Raw genomic sequence first — 21882 nt, 5'->3', positions numbered from 1 at the left:
GGCGGTTCTTTCAAGTTTTATTGCTCCTCAGACATGCTGAAACCCTGCTGAATGAAGAATGGTAATATGACTCCTTCTTTCCATTGCTGCTCGTTCTTTCTAGAATTAAATTGATTCCAACGACCTGTCTAACTATGGTAGGATATCTTGTTGAATAACATAGGTCCTAGGACACGAACATTTTGTGACACGTGATCATTTTGAACAAGAATGTAATATATAGTCTTTTCGGGGAAACGGGTCATTCGGGGAACTGACTTTCGGGGAAACGGGCCATTCGGGGAACCGGCGTTCGGGGAAACGACATTCGGGGAACCGGCATTCGGGGAAAAGTAGCACAATCGTATGTTTCAGTTGACAACCGTCTCTTCGCAGTCTCAGGCTCCCCTTCAGTTTTAACAGTTTCAATGTCGTGCTCATCGGTATCGTTCCTATTATCATCACCTAACAAGTTGGATTTTTCAAAATGGCATCATATTCTCCAATGTTTTTTGGTTATTTGTTTCTTTGACACCAATGCTGTAGGAGTTGTGCGAAAATTACTAAAATTCGTGAAAGCCAAATGTGGCCTAAAAACTAGCTTTTCGGGTGCAATCACGCTTTGGCGCGCAAAAAGTGGCATCGCGTCAGCACCGATATGATAGCCAACACCTGTCATCACGCTTGTTTGTTATCACCCGTGGTAGAGGGTAGCCAAGGCAAACTACAAGGAAGCAAAGCTACTACGTTCAGTACAATTTCGCGCCATAGCGTGATTGCCTCCAAAAAGCTAGTTTTTAGGCCACATTTGGCTTTCCCGAATTTTAATATTTTTTGCTCAACTCCTACAGCATTGGTGTCAAAGAAGCAAATAACCAAAAAACATGATGCCGTTTTAAAATATCAAACTTATTACGTATATTAGGGTGTTTCAGAACGAAATCTATTAAAAAAAACAACTTTTTAAGGTTTTTCTGATCACAAATGTGATAATTACACATGTTTCTTTCAATTTTATTGGCACACGTAGTTCGGAGAAGTTGTAGCAAACAAGAATTGCTTTCAATTTTTTCGATCGGGTGAGGCTTAATAACTTTCTCCACGAATGTCGCATCGCTTTGCGGTCTTCGGAGGTCTGATTCCTCGTGAAGTTATCAACATAAATCATTCAACGACTCATTTTTTGGGATCAATGGGGGACCTCACGCGATTTTTCTTTGAAGAAGTAAATTTTCCCCATAGTAAATCGTATGCAGGGCTGGCATTTCCTCACTCACTGCGCGCAATGCGCAGTTTCTAAACGCAAAGCGCAAAGAGCAGCTGAGATATATGAAATATAAAATTTGTTTGACCTCTAGCACCACCTAGTGGTGGAATACTGAATCAAAAGATCCATAACCTTTAAGCCCTTGATCAGCCTAATAATTATTCCAAAAACACCAACTCTGTAAGTTATCAGGATGCTGAGATATATTGGAAGAAATTTTCGTCAGTGTTACTGTTCAGTCCGCAAAGCGAACTGAAGACTGAAAACGCTCCATCAACATCACATTGCACCCGTCGAGTCCCAGCTCCCATCAACCAGCAGAAGTTAGCAGTCAGCCGGCGCATACTGATAGCGAGCACTCCGTCCGAGCACAACCACAACAAGCAGTTTCTCTCTGAGGCGACCCCCGTACGCGAGCAGCGAGTGAGCGCACCGAGCGAGTGAGAACCTACACGAGAGATGAGTGACCCGACGAAGCCGACACAGCGAGAGAGAAAGAGAGGACGCCCGGTGTGCGCATCCGTCGATCATCATCGTCATCGTCAACCATCATCATCACATGCACATCTAGAACATTCCACCGTATTCTAGAGCGCATTAGGAACAGTATAAATATGCGCGTGTTGCGCAAAGCAGAGTCAGTTTTCATCGATCCGGCAAACGATCGCAATAAATAGAATAGTTAAGAGAAATCATTCCTCTACCTTTTCTTCCACTTATCCGAATCAAGCCTGGTTCTGGTGCCAGATATCCGACTAGGGTTCTGTCCACCAGTTGTCGTGCTATCAGCCGACCGAGGCTGAACTAGTCCACTTGAGAGTTGGATACCATTCGCCTGCGGGCACCCCCGGGAAGGAGCTCCAAACCGCTCCTGCTCCCATCGGCTCGGTCTCTGCGGGGACGAGCGCATCCGGTGAGGCCAACCGGCCAATAGCCAGCCCCATTCCACCCACCCTATACAGTCCACTGCGCGTGTGTTCACGCAACATTATTGGTCCTTCGAACCGGATATACGATCCGGTAGTTCGTGCAAGCGTTCCGCGTGGCTTGAACAACGCGGTAGTGCATAGTTCAAGGAGCGTTCCGCGTGGCTCAGACAACGCGGTAGTGTGCAGTGCCAGAAGCGTTCACGCGGCTTCAACAGCGTGAAGTGTAAGCGTTCCGCGTGGCTTAGACAGCGCGGAAGCGTGTGATTCGAGAAGTGATTTCACCGTCGCGTCGAGTTTGGTTCCGTCGCCTCGGAAACGCCATCCGTTGCGGCAAACGCGTCGGTTACCGTGTGTGTATCCCGTGAAGAGTGTGCTATTCCAGAAGCGTCCACGTGGCTTGGACAACGTGGAGTGTTTCCCCCGTCGCGTAGAGTGTGAATCCGTCGTCTCGGAAACGCCTTCCGTTGCGGCAAACGCGTCGGTTACCGTGAGTGCACCCGAACAAGTGTGCGATTCTAGCGTCCGCGTGGAGTGATTTCGCCGTCGCGTCGAGTTTGGTTTCGTCGTCTCGGAAACGCCATCCGTTGCGGCAAACGCGTCGGTTACCGTGTGTGTATATCTTAAGTGTGAGATTCTTGAAGCGTCCACGTGGCTTGGACAACGTGGTGTGATAGTCCGTCGCGTAGAGTGTGAATCCGTCGCCTCGGAAACGCAATCCGTTGAGACAAAGCGCATCGGTTCCCGTGTGTATCCAGTGAAGAGACAGTGTGTGGTATTTGTTTGATTCTACCGTCGCGTGGTTTTTCGTATTCGTCGCTCCGGAGTTCGTGTGTTGTTTCTTCCTTCCGTTGCGACAGACGCGCGGTACCTGTGAACTGATTCCGCGTAGTGTTGAGTAATTCCGATTCGTGTAAAAGTGAACAAGATGCCACCCAAAAGAACACCGACGAAGAAGGTTCCAGATCCAGCTGAGGACGGAGAGCTGGGACCACTGTTTCACAACCGTGGAGCAGCACAACGTAATGTTACCAGAATCCAGACCATTCTGGAGAAATCCGATGCAGATAACGTGGAGCTAACCCCAGCCCAGGTAAAGGTGTATCAGCGCAGCGTCGAAAATGCCCATGCCGAGTTCACCAAGTTCCACCAAGAAATCATTGCCCTGTCCCCATCAGACAAACGTGAAGAGCAAGAGCAGTGCTACGTCAGGTTTACGGACATGTACGAGGAAGTGTCCGTGGTTCTCGAAAGTTGGATGGACAAGTTCGCCGCAGCCAAAGCAGAACAGATATCGCCTAATCAGCAGCCGGTATTCATTCAAGCTCCCCTCCCGCGTGCTCTACCAACATTCGACGGACGGTATGAGAACTGGGAGAAGTTCAAGGTTATGTTTCGTGATGTGGTCGACAAGAGCAGCGAGCCAGACCGCATCAAACTCTACCACCTCGAAAAAGCTCTGATTGGGGACGCTGCCGGTCTCATTGATGCCAAAACAATAACCGACGGCAACTACGCACGAGCCTGGCAACTACTCGATGAACGCTTTTCCGACAAACGAAGGATGATCGACCGACATTTGGCAAGCCTGCTGGGGGTGAAGAAGCTCACCACAGATTCCTACAGTGAGTTAAGGACGTTGGTGGAATCCTTCGATGGACACGTGGAGAATCTCAAGTTCCTCGGGCAAGATATCGCAGATATTGCCGAGTACATGCTGGTGTTCCTGATCGCTCGAGCTCTGGACGATGAATCCAAAAAGTTGTGGGAATCAACTGTCAGGAAAGGCGAATTACCCGTGTACGACGAAACCATCGACTTTCTAAAGGAGCGCGTTTCTGTGTTGGAAAGATGTCAGTCGTCCAGCGAAAGTATTGAACCCAAACGTCGACTATCAGCCAAGCCGACACCATCGAGTCATCTACCATCGAAGATAAATACCGCTACGACCTCAGCCCCACAAGTTCAACGCTGTGAATTCTGCACCGAGGATCATTTTTCGTTCAAGTGCTCGGTGTTCAACGGACTGTCAGTTGATCAGAGAATCGCCAAGGTTAAGGAGAACAACTGCTGCTACAATTGTCTTCGGCGAGGCCACCGTGTAACAGATTGTACGTCGAAGAAATCCTGCTTGAAATGCAACCGAAGACATCATTCACTACTACACCAGGACGAGAGGACTCAGCCATCAAGGGATATCAGCGAAGTGAAGCAGCCCACGCAACAACCAAGTCTAGTTCCAGCTCAAGCCCCTGCAGCTCCAGTGCCGACTCCAGTTCCATCGAGCAAGCCTCCGGACAGTGGCGCGTTGACGAATGCCGTTCATTCACCGGTTCCAGTTCAGTCGACAAGTCAAGTGTTCCTGCTCACCGCTGTGGTCAACGTAATGGATGAGGATCTGCAGCCGCATCCGTGTAGAGCTCTCCTTGATTGTGGTTCACAGGTGAGCTTTATTACGCAGGGTTTGGCCAATGTGTTGAAGATTCCAACTAGCGAGGTGAGTATTCCTATAACTGGTATTGGAAGTGCTAAATCAACCGCTAAGCAACTATGTACCGTCCAAGTTAGCTCCAGATGCAATAACTTTACGTTATCACTGTCTTGTCTGGTGTCGCCCAAGATCACTGGTCTTCTTCCTTCCTTCACAATCAACGTTGACTCTTGGAACATTCCCCCTGGTATCGAGCTTGCGGATCCCAGTTTCCATAAAGCAAACACCATCGATATGCTTATTGGAATGGATCATTTCCATGACATTGTGAAATCTGGTCATTTAAAGTTGTCTAACAATCTCCCTGGACTTCACGATTCTCATTTTGGTTGGCTGGTAGGAGGAAGCTACTGTAATCATCCGAATGAAACAACCGATTTACGATCATTTGCTGTAAGCGTGGATCCGGTAAATCAGCTACAGCAAAAATTCTGGGAAACTGAGAGTGTTGCTTCTGAGCTAGTACCAGCTACTGACAGGGACAAGTGTGGTCAATATTCCTTATCAACTTTTCCTCGAAGTGAAATCATTTGTTGTTACGCTCAGCTACCGTTGAGTGACAGTGCTGATCAGTCGTCAAATCCTACTTGTTTGCCCAATGATCCACCCGATATAAAGGAATGGCATCATAGCCATCATGATGACCCGATTCCCAAAAGTGAATTCCTTGGTTTACCCAAGAGAATTGACAGGTTGTGGAATGGACCGCAATTTCCCCATACAGTGTTATTCGAAATCAGCTGTTCAGTTCCTCCAAACGACGAAGAAATGCCAGAAATACAATCAACCGTGCTTAACCCCGCTGCAATGAAACTTGAAGAATTGCCTGTTCTGACGAAGTTTGAATTGTTCCATAAAACTCAGTGTATTGTGGCGTACTTTCGGCACTTGTCAAATTCTCGTAAGAAAGCAGAAGATCGAGTGTTTGCTCCCTTTCCTACTATTCCAGAACATCGAGAAAAGACGAAGGAGATTGTTGGTGTCATTCAGCAACAGAAACTTCCTGTAGTGATGGGGAAAGTCAAGGCAGGGGACAATTTCCGTCGACAAGGCAGCCTTCATTCATTTCTCTACAAAGCCTTGTTGCGAGTAGCAGGAAGAATTCGTTATTTTCAACTGCCCTTCGGGACCAACCATCAATTCAGTCCTCATGCAAGAGTTCCTGTTACGCGTAACCTTATTGATTCAGTTTATAGTAGTGTGGTTCCCATGATGTGGCAACAGTTTTGGTTGCTGAACAAAAAATCCACTGTTCGCCAGGTAAAAGGAAGTTGTGTCGATTGTTACCGTTCCCCAAATTCCCCGAAATTTGGTCTTGAAGGGATTTACCAGTCCGCATCCCTCAACAGTTTGGAGCAGTTTGCTTTCTTGTGCCAAAAAGAAGTAATCCTGAACTCTTTGTCGCCTTTCACCCACTCAAATGACCCTCCCGATAAAGAAGCACTAACTCCCGCTTACTTGATTATTGTTCGCCCTTCTTTGACTGTTCCCGAACGGTCATATAACGATATTTCGTCCAATCGTTTGTCCCGTTGGCAATACGTCCAAACACTGCGTGAACGAGATGATGTCAGACCTGGATTGATTGTGTCGCTAGGTCGTTTGGATACAGTGTACCCTGGAGCGGACGGTTTGTTTAGTGTTGCAGGCTTAAAAACAAAGTCGGGAAGATACCAGAGATCCATACAAAAATTAGCACCCCTACCAGAACTTGACAACCTCGCATCTTCTGAGCCAAACCTTGTGCCCATAACTCTTTCCGGCGGGAGAATGTTCAGTCCGCAAAGCGAACTGAAGACTGAAAACGCTCCATCAACATCACATTGCACCCGTCGAGTCCCAGCTCCCATCAACCAGCAGAAGTTAGCAGTCAGCCGGCGCATACTGATAGCGAGCACTCCGTCCGAGCACAACCACAACAAGCAGTTTCTCTCTGAGGCGACCCCCGTACGCGAGCAGCGAGTGAGCGCACCGAGCGAGTGAGAACCTACACGAGAGATGAGTGACCCGACGAAGCCGACACAGCGAGAGAGAAAGAGAGGACGCCCGGTGTGCGCATCCGTCGATCATCATCGTCATCGTCAACCATCATCATCACATGCACATCTAGAACATTCCACCGTATTCTAGAGCGCATTAGGAACAGTATAAATATGCGCGTGTTGCGCAAAGCAGAGTCAGTTTTCATCGATCCGGCAAACGATCGCAATAAATAGAATAGTTAAGAGAAATCATTCCTCTACCTTTTCTTCCACTTATCCGAATCAAGCCTGGTTCTGGTGCCAGATATCCGACTAGGGTTCTGTCCACCAGTTGTCGTGCTATCAGCCGACCGAGGCTGAACTAGTCCACTTGAGAGTTGGATACCATTCGCCTGCGGGCACCCCCGGGAAGGAGCTCCAAACCGCTCCTGCTCCCATCGGCTCGGTCTCTGCGGGGACGAGCGCATCCGGTGAGGCCAACCGGCCAATAGCCAGCCCCATTCCACCCACCCTATACAGTCCACTGCGCGTGTGTTCACGCAACAGTTACATTCGTTTATCTGTGATTTCTGTCATACCAACTGCGCAATGAGCAGCGCATTGAGTATGCGTGCATCATGTGTCCTTTACTCTTTGCGTGAAACAGATACATTACGCACTGCGCCAAAACGCAATGCGCCTCAAAGAGCAAAAGATCTGTGAGAATGAGCATCCGTACGCAGCACATTCGTTTGTATTGAATGCGCGCAGCCAGTGGCTCACTGCGTTTTTACACTTTGATGAGAATTCCAGCCCTGAATTCGTATGAAAAACTAAGAATGGCGGGCGCTAAAATATAGTTTCTTTGATCGATCTGAAATTTTGCACAGTTCATATGGGACCAAAATGGAACTCAAAAAGTAGAGTAAGGTGGGGCAAAAGTTCGACCTTAGTTGAAAATTCAACTTTTTTTTCAAGAAATCGAAGCAGATAAAAATAAATGCATACCGTGTGATGATTCTACCATCCATGAGCTAAAAATTCACTGAACAAAGTTACGCCCAATGTCTTTTCAATTTTGAGTTACAACACTTTTTGTATGTGTGTGTCTATTCGAACTCTTGCCCCACCACTGGGGCAAAAGTTCGAATCTAGTATTTGTGGAATTTCACTAACCGTAGCACACTATTTCGACACTTTGGTAATCTGAATACATAAAACCAAATTATATTTGATGTTGGAACTGAAATACACTTTAAATTTCGATCTGGATTTTACCCAAATCAGGGTTAAATTTACTACACCAAAAATTAGTAGTTTTCCGCCAAATTCAGATGAAACAACTTTTTTTTCAACTTTGATCGAATTTTCTCACTAATTCCATCATTTTTAGAGATAATATGTACATTTTGTAGAATTTTAGGTTTTTACCTAAAGTTGCTACATGACTCGAACTCTTGCCCCACAATTCGAACTTTTGCCCCACTATGTGTAAAATACGATTTCCAAATCTTTTTTGCAAAAAAGTTACACATGCTAAAGCATCTTCAAAATATACCTAGTTACGCCCCAAAACAAAATATCGAATTCGATGTCATTACGATTCCATTCCATGCGTTGGAAGGACCATCGAATATTACAATTTTTTGATCAAAAACCAACATTTTGTCATAACTTTTCGAAATATTGATCAATTTTCATAATTTTTGGAGTGAAAGACTCTTTTTCGAAAAGGCTTTGAACAACCTTGACACCAAAAAAAATAATTTGAATTGAGCTTAAAAACTTCAAAAGAAACTCTTGCCCCACTCAATCTTTTGCCCCACTTTACTCTATACAGGAGTTGGAGTTTTTCCATTTTTTATATTTTCCCAAATAAACCGTGTACCAGGCTAATATATATACATGCAAAAGAATAACTTGTGGTAGTTCCTGATAGACTGGAATCTAGGGGGGTTCGGGGCATAATGAACACCCGGGGCGAAACAGACAACCCTGTTTTCCTCCAAACCATGAAATTTTAAGTTAACAATTAAATGCAGACGTGTGAAGAAACAAAAATATCATTATAAACTCTTCAAAATAACGAAAATATCAATGAAATTGAAATATACCTTTTCTATGGTGAAATTCTTAAAATTTCGAACAAGAAATAAGGACGTTAATAGGAAATAGCGACGTATTACCTTATCTGCACATATATCCCTTTCGTGACGAACCAGCACAATCGTGCTGTTTTTCGACATTGGTTTTACACATTTTTTTCAAATGTTTTTTCCTCAAAATATGTGATGTAAATAATTTTTATGATCGAGTTATTACTCTTACTTGTATTTCTGAGCCTCAGCTTTGATTGCAATTGTTTATAAAAAACGCCACGATAAGTTAAACAAAAAGTAAACAATCACCCTAGAAGTTGACAAAATTTTATCTGTCGTATTTTTATAAATATTTGTTTAATCCAGGTATGCAGAGATAAGAATTGATAGAAAAAGAGTAGTTCTGCAAAACGGAGAAGAAAAAGTGGTGCTTTGTTGAAAAGCACAAAATTTCTGGGTGGTCAAAGTGGGACCCTTCAATTAATAACTGTGGAATTGCTCAAAGTTGAAGCGAGGCAGGCCAAGTCCCAGTGGGGACGTTGAGCCATAAAGAAGAAGAAGAAGATTTATTTTAATTATTAAATCACTAGAAAGTGTTGGTTTGTAAAAACTTAGAGGTATAATTTCAACTAAAGGAACACGATATCAGCTTGTACGGTTTTTTTAAGAAACTTTGAATACTTGGGTGAAAAATATTACTCCATATTATCGAAATCATGAGTTAGATTGGAATAGGTGTAATGCTATAATAATTCATGTTCCAATTTGTACACCACTTAAACATTATTTGCCCAGACTAATTCTCAATCTCGTTTTGTGCATTGGAAAAGAACCAACAGAGCGAAAAGCTTATCATGAGCACAAACCCTTAGGCACTCTTCTTTACTCGTTGGATCGCTTCTGATCGTTTTCGGTAAAATCAGTTTTGCATAATTTTTGCTCCACTCTCTCTCTTGAGTTCCAAGATGATGAGCGCCTACCTGATATTTGCATATTGCGCTTCTAATTTCTGCATAGGGAATGCTGGGTTAGTAGCTGCTATTGAATGTTAAACCTATAGAAATTCTTTGTTCAAATTTATTGCGCAGTAGAGTTTTAAACAATGACTAGGGTGATGAGTCCTCTGAAATAAGAACCTCACTTGAGTCTTGATCTTTAATCAGTGCGGATGTGCCTAATCAAAAATTAGTACGACGCTAGTGAAAGTTAATTAGAATCCAAATTGTGATTAAATCAGAACGGAATTAATACGGAAGTGCGAAGATTAGCCAAATTGTGTATCGCATAGTAAGCCTTCCGAGATTGTTATCACACCTGATTGTGTGCTGTAATTAATTTACTGTGGTAAATTTTGAGACGTATCCCGGTGCGCCGCTGCGGGGCTCGTGAGTACTCACTGCAGTGTCGTTCTATCCCAGAATCCGACCGAGTGCTAGAACGCAACCAAGCTGCTCGATATCCGCCGAGGACTCAATTTTGAATTTCGGTGTCAAGCCCGACCAGCACCCGACGCCCCTACAGTGGTGCTAGGCGTCGTCATCCCGAGGCGCAAGAGAGCTTTGGACACGCGTCGTGAGAGTACTTTGCCGTCGCTGGACAAATCAAACCAAACGAAAGTGGTAAGTTGCACCCAGCTACGTTGGTCGAATCACCCCTCGGTCACGCGGAGAGCCTGAGCACGAGAGCGAAGAGCATCGAGGTGAAGCCACGTCGGGGCCCCGATCATCGCGTCGTTGGAACCTGCCGGCAATTACTTGCATGCATGAAGAGAGAAGAGTAGTTTTAAGATAGGTAGCCTAGGGAGATCGATTGTGCAAGGAGAATTGGAACAATAAAGCTATTTTTAAACCTTGCACTGGTTCCTACATAGGCACAGCTAGGCAATATTTTGCGCTGATTTGAAATCTCTACTGAAGTGATTTGAAATCGGTTTTTTCGTAACTTTTAGCTCCATATTTTATGAATTGAGGGGGCCAAAGGCCAAAGAGTTTTTTTAGGTTTACACGGGAGGGATTAGAAAAGTAAGTCTGGTCGTCATTTGGAAGCCAAGAATAGCTGGTGTGTTTGAGCAACTAATTAAACTCGCCCTAGAAGAGGGTCTCAAAGCCGGGACCCAAACAGCATCAGCAGCCTTCCTCGTTGGGGAAGTGGCGCTTAAGCTGCTGTTTGTGATAAGCTCGAGCAGATTCGTTACACAGGGATTTGCTGTTCTTATTATCTACTTTTTATTCACTTCTATGATTTAAATGCCCTGTCAAGCTGATCCCGTGTTCCTAGATTTAAAATTATACGTCTAAATTTCTACAAACTAACACTTTGCAGTGATTTAATAATTATCAAGTTATCGCTCAGCTTCTGAGACGTGCGGACGTGTTTTTCGATTGCACTTATCACGAATCAAGCACCAACGGCAGTTTTTTTTGTTTCCTCAGTGCCGCGTCGCGCGCTTCGAGTGCTCCGCGATGAGGCGAGAAAATACGTTTCGAATCGATTTCTCGTGTTTCCCGGTGAGACCGTCTTTCGAAAAAGTGCATGCTTTTTGTCGACAAGTGCTCGGTCTGAAAAAAGAAGAAGTTCAGAGACTTCAGTGCCATAGGGGCGAACAATGTGCGTTTGTCAAGGTCATTGACTTGACACTCGCCCAAAAAGTTGTGGATGAACATGACGGACGTCACGAAGTGGAGCTAGGTGGAAAGAAGAACAAGCTCCGGATCACCATGGAAGATGGTAGTGTAGAGGTGAAAGTTCACGATCTCCCAGAGGATGTGTCCGAAGAAAAATCGTGGAGTTTCTAAGCGCGTTCGGTGACGTGTTGTCGCTGCATGAGCTAACGTGGGGCGAAAACTATGAGTTCGGCGGTATACCGCTCGGTATTTGGTCGGCTCGTATGACAATTCGTCAAAACATTGACTCGTGGGTCACAATCGATGGACAACAAGCGTACATCGTCTACAAGGGGCAGCTTTTCTCGTGCAAGCATTGCAAAGAGCAAGCGCATTCTGGCATATCATGTGTCCAGAACAAAAAACTTCTCGTACAGAAAAGCTACGCGAATGTAGCGAAGCAATCTGGAACACATCAACCACTGAAAAAAAACGATCGGTACCAAGCCATCGATCCTCAAACGAGTCGGTCAACGACCTACCATACTGCTCTCGGATGCCTTTCCGAACTGCCGAAGCCTACTAGCCAGAACGAACAATCTGGTGAAGCGGACCAACCCGAAAATATCGACCGAATGACGTCCCCGATCCCGCAAACCCAAACCGTCTCCAGCTTCCCACCATCAACCCAAACACAACTTCAAAGCAAAGAAAAAGCTAAACCGAGCGATGGTTTGGTTGACACGTTCAAAATACCCGGTGTAGCGACCCGATCGCAGAGCAAGAACAGCAACGGCAACGAAACCGACGAATCTTCCGCTTCCACGAGCAGCAGACGAAGCCGACGCCGACCACCCGGCAAAAAACTACGACTGGACGAAGGTGACGCAGAGCAGGAAGAAGAACAACAAGTCTAAATTGCTCTGATGTCATATAACATCTCGTCGATCAACATCGGCACCATCACAAACCCAACAAAACTGAATGCGCTACGAAACTTCATCAGTAGCCAGAACCTCGATATTGTGTGTCTGCAAAAAGTAGAGAACGAACAGCTCTCCTTGCCTGGCTTCACCGTTATCTGCAACGTAGATCACACAAGAAGAGGAACTGCTATTGCTCTGAAAGAATACATCCAGGCCTCTCACGTTGAGAAGAGTCTGGATGGCCGCCTGCTTGCTCTGCGCATACACGACACGACAATTTGCAACATTTACGCTCCCTCTGGCACGGCGCACAGGGCAGCGCGAGAGGAACTCTTCAATAGCACATTTGCCTACTATCTACGTCACCGCACTGCGCACGTCATCCTAGCGAGTGACTTCAACTGTGTCCTACGCGCTTGTGACTCGTCCAGCTCGAATGCAAGTCCGGCCCTAAAAACTGCTGTTCAGCAACTGCAACTGCACGACGTGTGGGAAAAACTGTGCCCGCGTGACCCGGGCTTTACATACGTCTGTCGAAATGCACTATCACGCCTCGATCGCATCTACGTCAACAGTTCTCTGCGTGAGAACCTGCGGACGGCGCACACCCACGTTTGCTCATTTACTGTCCACAAAGCGCTAACTTTACGACTCTGCCTGCCCCAACTTGGACATGAGCCTGGTCGCGGATTTTGGCCTCTGCGGCCACACCTGTTGACTGACGAGAACGTTGCGGAGTTCCAGTATAAGTGGCAATACTGGACCCGCCAGCGTAGAAACTACCCATCCTGGATCGAATGGTGGCTCACGTATGTCAAGCCGAGAATAAAAAGTTTTTTCAAATGGAAATCTCGAGCCGTTTTCGAGGAGTTCCATGAACAGCACCAGCGTCTTTATGCGGCCCTTCGGCAAGCGTACGACGGGTACTACCAACAACCAGGAATGCTGCCCACAATAAATCGGTTGAAAGGGGAAATGTTGGCATTGCAGAGGAACTTCTCCCATATGTTCGTGGCGCCAATGAAACCCACGTTGCGGGAGAACCGTTGTCGATCTTCCAACTGGGTGAAAGGAGACGGAAGAGGACCATCATCACACAGCTGCAGACGGAAGAGAACGTAGTTATCGAGGAGCCTCGGGCGATAGAGTCGAATTTATTTGACTTCTTTTCGGGCCTGTACTCGGAAGGAGCAGTAAACAACAACGAGAACTGGTTTGCTTGTGAGCGAGTGATCCCACCCGGTGAACGATGCATGTACAGTCATAGCACAATCATGGGTCACTCACAATTATGGGTCAATTCCATTTGAATTGCATGGTGAACTGACTGACTAATAATTGTGACTGAGTGACCCATAATTGTGCAATGACTGTACGGCCGAAATAACAACAGCAGAAATTTTGTCTGATATCAAAGCAAGCGCCCCGAGAAGATCTCCGGGATGCGATGGTATCCCACGAGAGTTTTACCTTTGCATGTTCAACGTTATCCACCGTGAGTTAAACCTGTTGCTGAACGAAGCACTCTCCGGCAATCTTCCCCCCGCGTTTGTGGAGGGGATCATCGTTCTGGTGAGGAAGAAAGGAGGGGACAATACGGCTCGGTCTTACCGACCCATCTCGCTGCTCAACAGCGATTATAAACTGTTCTCGCGCATCCTGAAGAGCAGACTAGAATGTGTGATGAAAACACATGGCGTTTTGAGCAACGGACAGAAATGTTCGAACTCGGAGCGCAATATCTTCCAAGCCACTCTCGCTCTCAAAGATCGCATCGCCAGCCTTCGTCATCACCGACGCGCCGGTAAGCTCATCAGCTTCGACCTGGAAAATGCGTTCGATCGGGTCCGGCACTCTTTCCTCTTCGGGACCATGTGCTCGCTCGGCTTCAACCAGGAACTCATCGCTCTACTTTCTCGCATCGCCAGTCGGTCCACCTCTCGGCTGCTCATCAACGGTCATCTTTTCCGTTCGTTTGAAATCCGACGATCGGTCCGGCAAGGGGACCCATTATCCATGCACCTCTTCGTGCTGTATCTGGCTCCCCTACTGTGTCGGCTGGAACAAGCGTGCGGCAACGATCTTCTGGTTGCGTATGCGGATGATATTAGCGTAATCGTGACGTCATCGGCGCAAATCGAAGCGATGAAGGATATATTCACTCGTTTTGAAGTTGCCGCTGGTGCGAAATTGAATCTGCGGAAGACGGTTTCAATCAACGTGGGATTTTTCGAAGGCAATGAAATCAATACCAATTGGCTGCAAACAGCCGAAAAAGTCAAAATTTTGGGTATTGTCTTCGTAAACTCCATTCGACTGATGACAACCCTTAATAGGAACGCACTGGTGGCGAAGTTTGCGCAGCAAATGTGGCTGCAGTCGTTGCGCACACTGACATTACACCAGAAAGTAATCATGCTGAACACATTCGGCACGTCCAAACTGTGGTACGTGTCGTCGGTACTCCCGCCTCTTGGAATACACATAGCAAAACTTACGTCGACGATGGGTGCATTTTTGTGGAGAGGAATTGCCGCTCGCGTCCCAATGGCACAGTTTGCCCGCCGCAAAGAGCAGAGGGGTCTTAACCTGCCTGCCTACCCGACGCTGAACAACAGCTACCTACTCGTAGATGTGCCCGCAAATAGGATGCCAAAACAAGATAGGAACAATTGAACACCGATGAATAATAGCGAGACAGATATCATCTATGAAAACGCGTGTTAGATGCTCATTAGAAGTTTATTATCAAAATATGTATTATTTTTTTGGCTACAAAGTGTTAAACTTGGATTAGATTTGATAACACGATCGTAGGTATTTAGTGACAGAGGATGAACCAAGTGAATTCGGCGAATTTATATTTCTTACTATACTATGTTGCAGCCTGATCTAACCACTTCTCATCATTTTTGCCTTTGTTGAACTCGAAGCTCGAAATACTTACTAGCGAGCTGTGAATGGTGAGATAGAATCAAGTAACGTGTAATGTTAAACTAATGAATACTCTTGAATCTAGTTATTACTGGTCGATTAAGCCTTCCGTTCATAACACAACAAGATTTGTGTGCAGTTAGACTGCTAGTTGATCCATTATAGATTAGCAGACTAGACCGTTACGTTAGAACGAAGGACCCACCCAAACCGATTGCGATATTGTTGTGTGGTAGCAAACACTACAGTAAGCTACAACATTAACACTAAGCATAAGTATACATTCAAACGTGTCGCCCTTTATTTTAGGAATTTTGTAATTCTCTGCAATCGATCAATAAATTCAAAAAATTCATTACGCACTACCATCCAACATCTTACAAAATTCTGTAAGACATGTCCAAAAAAAGGCATCGCCGACTGGATCTGGATTACATCCCGCTATAGAATCAGGAAATCACCTCTCTGTAGGAGTGCTAAATGGTGCACGTCTTCTTGCTTCGGTGGTAAGATAGAAGTGACAGGATAACTCTCTTTTATCCTTAGTCTACTTCGATAACAACATATCATTTGTAGCCTACTACATCTCTCCTATGTTTTATTTAAATAAAACATAGGAGAGATGTAGTAGGCTACAAATGATATGTTGTTATCGAAGTAGACTAAGGATAAAAGAGAGTTATCCTGTCACTTCTATCTTACCACCGAAGCAAGAAGACGTGCACCATTTAGCACTCCTACACTCTCCTCAGCTGGCGCCAGTGGTAGCGCACCTGGAGCTCAAGGGAATCCCCTCACCAACGATGCTGTGGTCACCGAATTCAGTAACTTGGCCATCGTGAACAACGCAGTACGCGACGCGAATGGATCAGGACAATCGGTGGCGAGCTCAAGAGGCAACGCAGCTATGGTAACAGGAGTGCCTTTCCCCCCTTCTCAGGTAACTGCTGATGGTGGTAATAGCATAAAGGTCCAACACATGGGAGTCAAACGTAAGGTAAAGCCAAGTGCTACAATCGCGAATTATCCGGTCTAATCTGTAACCATGGTCGCGCGCGAAAATGCCAATCTGCGCGTACGAATAACTCGATTTAGTCATTGTGAGATGTGCAACGAACGTGATACCAGCAGCATGGTGCAGTGCGATGGCTGCGATTTGTGGTATCATTTCTCTTGTGTGGAAGTGACTAGTGGGATTGCAGATCGTAGTTGGGTCTGCCCGGCGTGCGACAAGCCCGATGTCGAGCCGCGAAACATCAACGAAGCACCACTGCCTGAACCACCGAAGACCGCTCCGGTTGATCCACCAGTATTGCCTGTGAACTCCAGGAAGTCTACCGGTAAGGCAAGCAGCAATCGTAGTAATCAACGGAAGGTCGCCTTGCGGCTACAAATGTTGGAGGAGCAAAAGCAGCTGGAGCAGAAGTTCCTTGAAGAAAAGTACCGAATTCTAGACGAGGAGTGCGTCGATGACGAAACCGTGGTTAGCGAAGATGATGTGCGGTCAATGGATATGTCGAAAGTTCAAGGATGGCTGATCGATACCAGCAAATGCGGCGAAGAGGACTCAGGATTGGTCGAGGAAGATGGCGCACCCGAAGTACAAGCGCTTCGGCAGTCAACGTATGCTGAATTCAACGGACCGCGTCCAACGTTACAAGGATTCAATCCTCATCAGCGATCAACACCTCGGCAACCGGTCAGATTCCTTGAGTTGCCGAAGCCTCTAGCACAGGTAAGGTACACCGGGGCAAGTTGAAACGGGTGGGGCAAGATGAAACAGCGGGATAACTATATGTTATCTAATCATGATAAACAATCTTATTGCCATAACACATAGTTTTTGATTGAAACAATCTTTTGGTAAAGAAAAAAAATCAAAAATTGTATTGACATCTATTTCAAAACTTCGTGTTTCAACTTGCCTACCCGCTTCCGAGAGTATGTTCTAGCAACCATCCGTACAACTTCCGGAGAATACATTTCACCAACCGTCATCAAATGTGGTCTCCAACGTCCACTGCCATCGACCGGGAGCAGCAGTCCAGTTCTACCAAGCTCTCGACCACCAGTCTTCAAAACAGCATGCAGGTCAAATTCCCGCAGGACACCCGACACGACGGGGACCAACAACTGCTCCAGTAAATGAGTTTCAGTCCACAGCTGATGGGAATCGAATGCGTCAAATTGATCCAACATTTCGCTGCTCTCGACACCCCGAATGCGGCCCGCGTGACGTCGAAGAAAACGTATGCGTACTCAACCGTAGTCAGTTGGCAGCACGCCAAGCCGTTTCGAAGGAGTTGCCAGAGTTTTATGGAAATCCGGAGGATTGGCCGTTGTTTTTCTCCATGTACAACTCTTCGACGCAAATGTGTGGGTTTTCCAATGAGGAAAATATGCTTCGACTCCGGAAATGCCTGAAGGGAAAAGCGCTTGAAGCCGTACGGTGTCAATTGCTGCATCCGTCCAATGTGAGCAGTGTAATTTCCACCTTGAAAATGTTATACGGCAGGCCAGAAGCTATCGTGCAAGCAGCCATCCGGAAAATCAGGTCATTGCCATCACCGCAAGTAGAGAAGCTCGACGCTGTGGTAAACTTTGCATTAACGGTCGAAAACTTGGTCGCCACAATTGAGGCGTGCGGAATTGAGGACTTTGTATACAACGCGTCTTTGAAAATGGAACTGGTGGATCGTCTTCCTCCGGCACTGAAGTTGGATTGGGCGAAACACTCTCGACATAACCCAGCACCCAACCTTTTGGACTTCAGTGGATGACTGTATTCGATTGCTCAGGATGCCAGTGCAGTTATGCAGACTTCGATAAGCGGTGGAAGAGGCCGTGGATCTAAGAGCGATGGATTTGTAAACCTTCATGCTGAAACGGAGGTTGAACGCACAAGGACATCACACGAAAAGCAAAGAGAGCCTCCGACTTTTCAAGACTGTGTTTCATGCAAAGGCAGCTGTACCTCAGTTTTCAAATGTAAACGGTTTGTAGAGCTGAGCTTAAATGCAAAGTGGGCCGTTGTTCGAGACGCAAAACTGTGCCGTAAATGCTTGCGGAAGCACAATGGATCCTGCAGGCAACAGAAACCTTGCGGAGTTAAAGGATGTACATTTCTGCATCATCCGTTGTTGCATAACAAGTTGCAGGAAACTGAAAAGGATCGTTCTGATCGAGTACTAGTAACTACTACCGGGAGCTGCAACGTTCATCAAGTTCAAACCAGCGAGGTTCTGTTCCGGATTGTTCCTGTACTGCTATATGGACCGTCGAAGGTAGTTCAGACGTATGCCTTTATCGACGATGGTTCAGAACTGACGCTAATGGAGGATAGTTTGGCAGAGGAACTTGGAGTTGAAGGCCCTCGTACATCGTTATGTTTAAAGTGGACCGGAGGCACCAAGAGAATGGAAACCGACTCGCAAATAGTTGAGGTGGGGATCTCATCCACCGAAAAAATGAAGAAACCACACAGGATGGCCAACATACACACTATTCAGAGTCTACAGCTTCGCCCTCAGACGTTGATCCTGTCCGAGCTGCTGCAACGTTTCCAGCACCTGAAAGGATTGCCTATCGCATCTTATACGAACGTGTGCCCGCGTATCCTGATTGGCCTAGACAATGCTTCTCTAGGACATGCAATGAAAGGTCGAGAAGGGAAACCGTACGAACCAATCGCTGTCAAGACCCGTTTAGGTTGGATAGTTTATGGTAGTTTTTCACGTGCACAGCAAGATGTAAGCTACGTGAACGTGCACACAATCGAGGTATGCGAGTGTAACAGTATGTCTGATGACAATCTCCATGCTGCGGTGAAAGACTACTACGCCCTGGACAGCCTCGGAATAGCGAAACCTAGTAAGATTCAACAATCAACGGAAGACGAGCGAGCAATAAACATCCTGGAAACGCAGACGAACCTAAAGGAGCGGCGGTACGAATCCGGATTGCTTTGGAAGTATGATGACGTCCGCTTCCCAAACAGTAAAGGAATGGCCTACAGAAGATGGCAGTGTCTGGATCGACGTACCGTCAGTGTACCAGTAGCCGCTCATGACCCAATAGCCGTTCACTGGTGCAAAAATCAAGTTAACACACATAAATACTGTCTTTTCGGTGCTGATATTCTTGGACAATATAAATTAGACGAGAGCAAAGCCGTTTTATGCAATATTTATCGGATAACATAAATTTTAAAAACAAAACAATGACATTTTTTGAGCGGCTATTGGGCCCAAAAAAGCTGTAGGTAATTTCATGTGTTCCAATAACCGCTCACGCAAAAAAACACGTCAAAATCGTAAAATCTGCCGATTTTAGTACACAGTGTGTTTAACCCCTATTATGCACTCCTACGGAACAGGAAAAAATAATTGTAAAAACATAGAGTTGCAAAAATAATGCACTTTTCCGAAAAAGTCTATTTAAAACAGTGGTCACCAAACTGCGGCCCGCGGGCCGCATGCGGCCCTCGACCAGGTTTTGTGCGGCCCGCGAACTGATTCTTAAATGCATTAGGAAGTGGCCCACTCATAGATTCCAGAATGAAAATCAGAAATTTCACCATATTTTAAGACTTTCATGAGATTGAATATTAATTACTGAATTTTGCCAATGTCATGGAAAGTTTTTAAAGAAATATGATTAAGTTGTATAAAGTGTAAAAGAAATAGAGTTAAGAAACTAACTCTATTGTAAAAGACTACATTTTCGAATTTTGTTCCGAAAATTTTCAAAACTGTTGTTAACCTTCGAGCGGTCACGCTGTTGTATTTTGTACAACACATTAAAAATTCTCGCTTTTTGTACTCCGTATTAGCGTGGTGCTCAAATATGTAATTGGCTCAGGATAAATGTAACAAGTTCTCTGTCATGGATTTTCGACTTGTGGCAGAACTCGTCATTAGTAATTAGTCCAATTTCTCGAAAATAAAATTCGAATAATTCCCATTTTGTTTTTTTTTTATCGGCAAAAAAATATAGTCAGCACTTTTACCAGAAAAATTCAATAAAAAAAAAATACAGAATTTTTGCCTACAACTTCTTTTAAAGTGTTGCCTAAACTTTCGAAATTTCGCTAAAAGCTTTAGGGGGGGTATGATACTCTTCATTCCCCTAGCAATACTTTTGGGAGTTTCTCTTAAAATATCTATTCTAAATCGGCTACAAATACTTGCAGAATTTGCTCAGAAAATCATGTCTGCAGGTTTTTCTTCATTGACTTCCTAAGAAATTACGCAAGAAAAACTTAAAAAAATATCAAGGATTCCTACAATAACCCCGAAAACCCTGAAATTTCTGCAAATCATTCTGAAATTTCTCAAAATCCACGAAAAGTCCTAAATAACATCATGAATCTTGGAAATTGTTGAAAATAAACTCTTTAATGACTTGCGGCCCGCAGTCTTTTTTCAAAATTCAATTTTGGCCCGCATAGACAGTTAGGCTCACTGGTTTAAAAGATGGCATAAATTTGTTCGTGAGCGGAATTAGGACCTCTTTGGTCTCACACCAAATGTAAAAAAAGGGTTACGTACAAAAGGCTGAATCACATAAGGCTGAATGATCAAAAGGCTGAAACACATAAGGCTGAATAATCAAAAGGCTGAACGCATCAAAAGGCTGAAAGATATCAAAAGGCTGAAAGATATCAACATGTTGAAAAGTTTTGAAAGTTGTAGAGAATCGAATGAAATGACATTTTGGACATTTATGGCTAATCTATTGGTCTTTGATAAACATTTGACTGGACTTGAAAATGATCATAGGAAACAAAAGAATCTTTGCTCGAAAGTACATTTGATCAAACGGTCATTTGGTCAAAACCCATTTTACGGAAGAGGAAGTATATGGCATTCAATCGATTTCATCGAATGGACATCTGGTCACGTGAGCTAACTCTAACTGATGAAAAGACATTCAAGTGGAACATAATCTTATGGATTTCGGTATCATAATGTCTATGTTATTGTACTTTCTTCAGTATCATATCGGCCAATACCCCGCTAATACTAAACTATTTTAGCTCAAATTGACAAAGGATTTCGCCAACAATTTATTTCCACTCGTTTGAAGTATTATGTGTGTCAACTGGGAAACTAGGTTGAATGAGTCTTAGATGTAAACAATTGTTCGGGTAATTCGGGTAATAAGCGGTAGTTAAGGCAAAAATTATTGTACCTAACTGTTGCTCAAAAATGTTTGAACTTTGTTCAGTTCTATGTAAATTTATAACGCGTGCGAGCTCTAAATTGAACACTAGCGAAATCCGCGAAACTGAAATGGCCATACCTCCACCATGTTTCCACAAATTTCAAACATTTTTAGCTCATTAGATTCAGAAATTCTTCTGCTATTGAAACCATATCTGAGCGTACCAGTCCAGTCAACATGGGTTTTGGAAAATCCGGATTTCCAATCATATGATTTAATACAATACAGTAACGGAGTTATTGGCATGAATTATCGAAAATCATAAAATTGCCTAAACCAATAGAGTCTGATCGTCGGTCCATCAGTTGGCCATTCCTGATTAAGTTTCTCAAGGAACTCCGGGTGACTAAACAGGTTTATTAGCATCACATATCGACAGAAACTATTTCCCCCAATGTTGTGCGCATAAGAATTCAGAACCGAATTGCAGCACTGCAATGTGAATGCGTTCAATTTGCATTGAAGTTCATA

General features: G+C 44.9%; 2 protein-coding genes across 8 annotated transcripts in view; one reads left to right on the top strand and one right to left on the bottom strand.

Annotated features, from left to right (window-relative positions):
* The window catches only part of LOC134288989 (uncharacterized protein K02A2.6-like), a 309084-nt gene that overhangs the window by 63989 nt on the left and 223213 nt on the right, over positions 1 to 21882 (top strand). The window lies entirely within an intron of this gene.
* Positions 1 to 21882, bottom strand: part of LOC109622136 (sex determination protein fruitless) — a 640213-nt gene that overhangs the window by 411382 nt on the left and 206949 nt on the right. The gene's annotated exons all lie outside the window — the stretch shown is intronic.

This window comes from Aedes albopictus, chromosome 2 (genome assembly GCF_035046485.1).
Source record: "Aedes albopictus strain Foshan chromosome 2, AalbF5, whole genome shotgun sequence".
NCBI classification, from domain to species: Eukaryota; Metazoa; Arthropoda; class Insecta; order Diptera; family Culicidae; genus Aedes; species Aedes albopictus.
The sequence above is the reverse complement of the archived record's forward strand: the minus strand, read 5'-3'. Positions and strand labels throughout refer to the sequence as shown.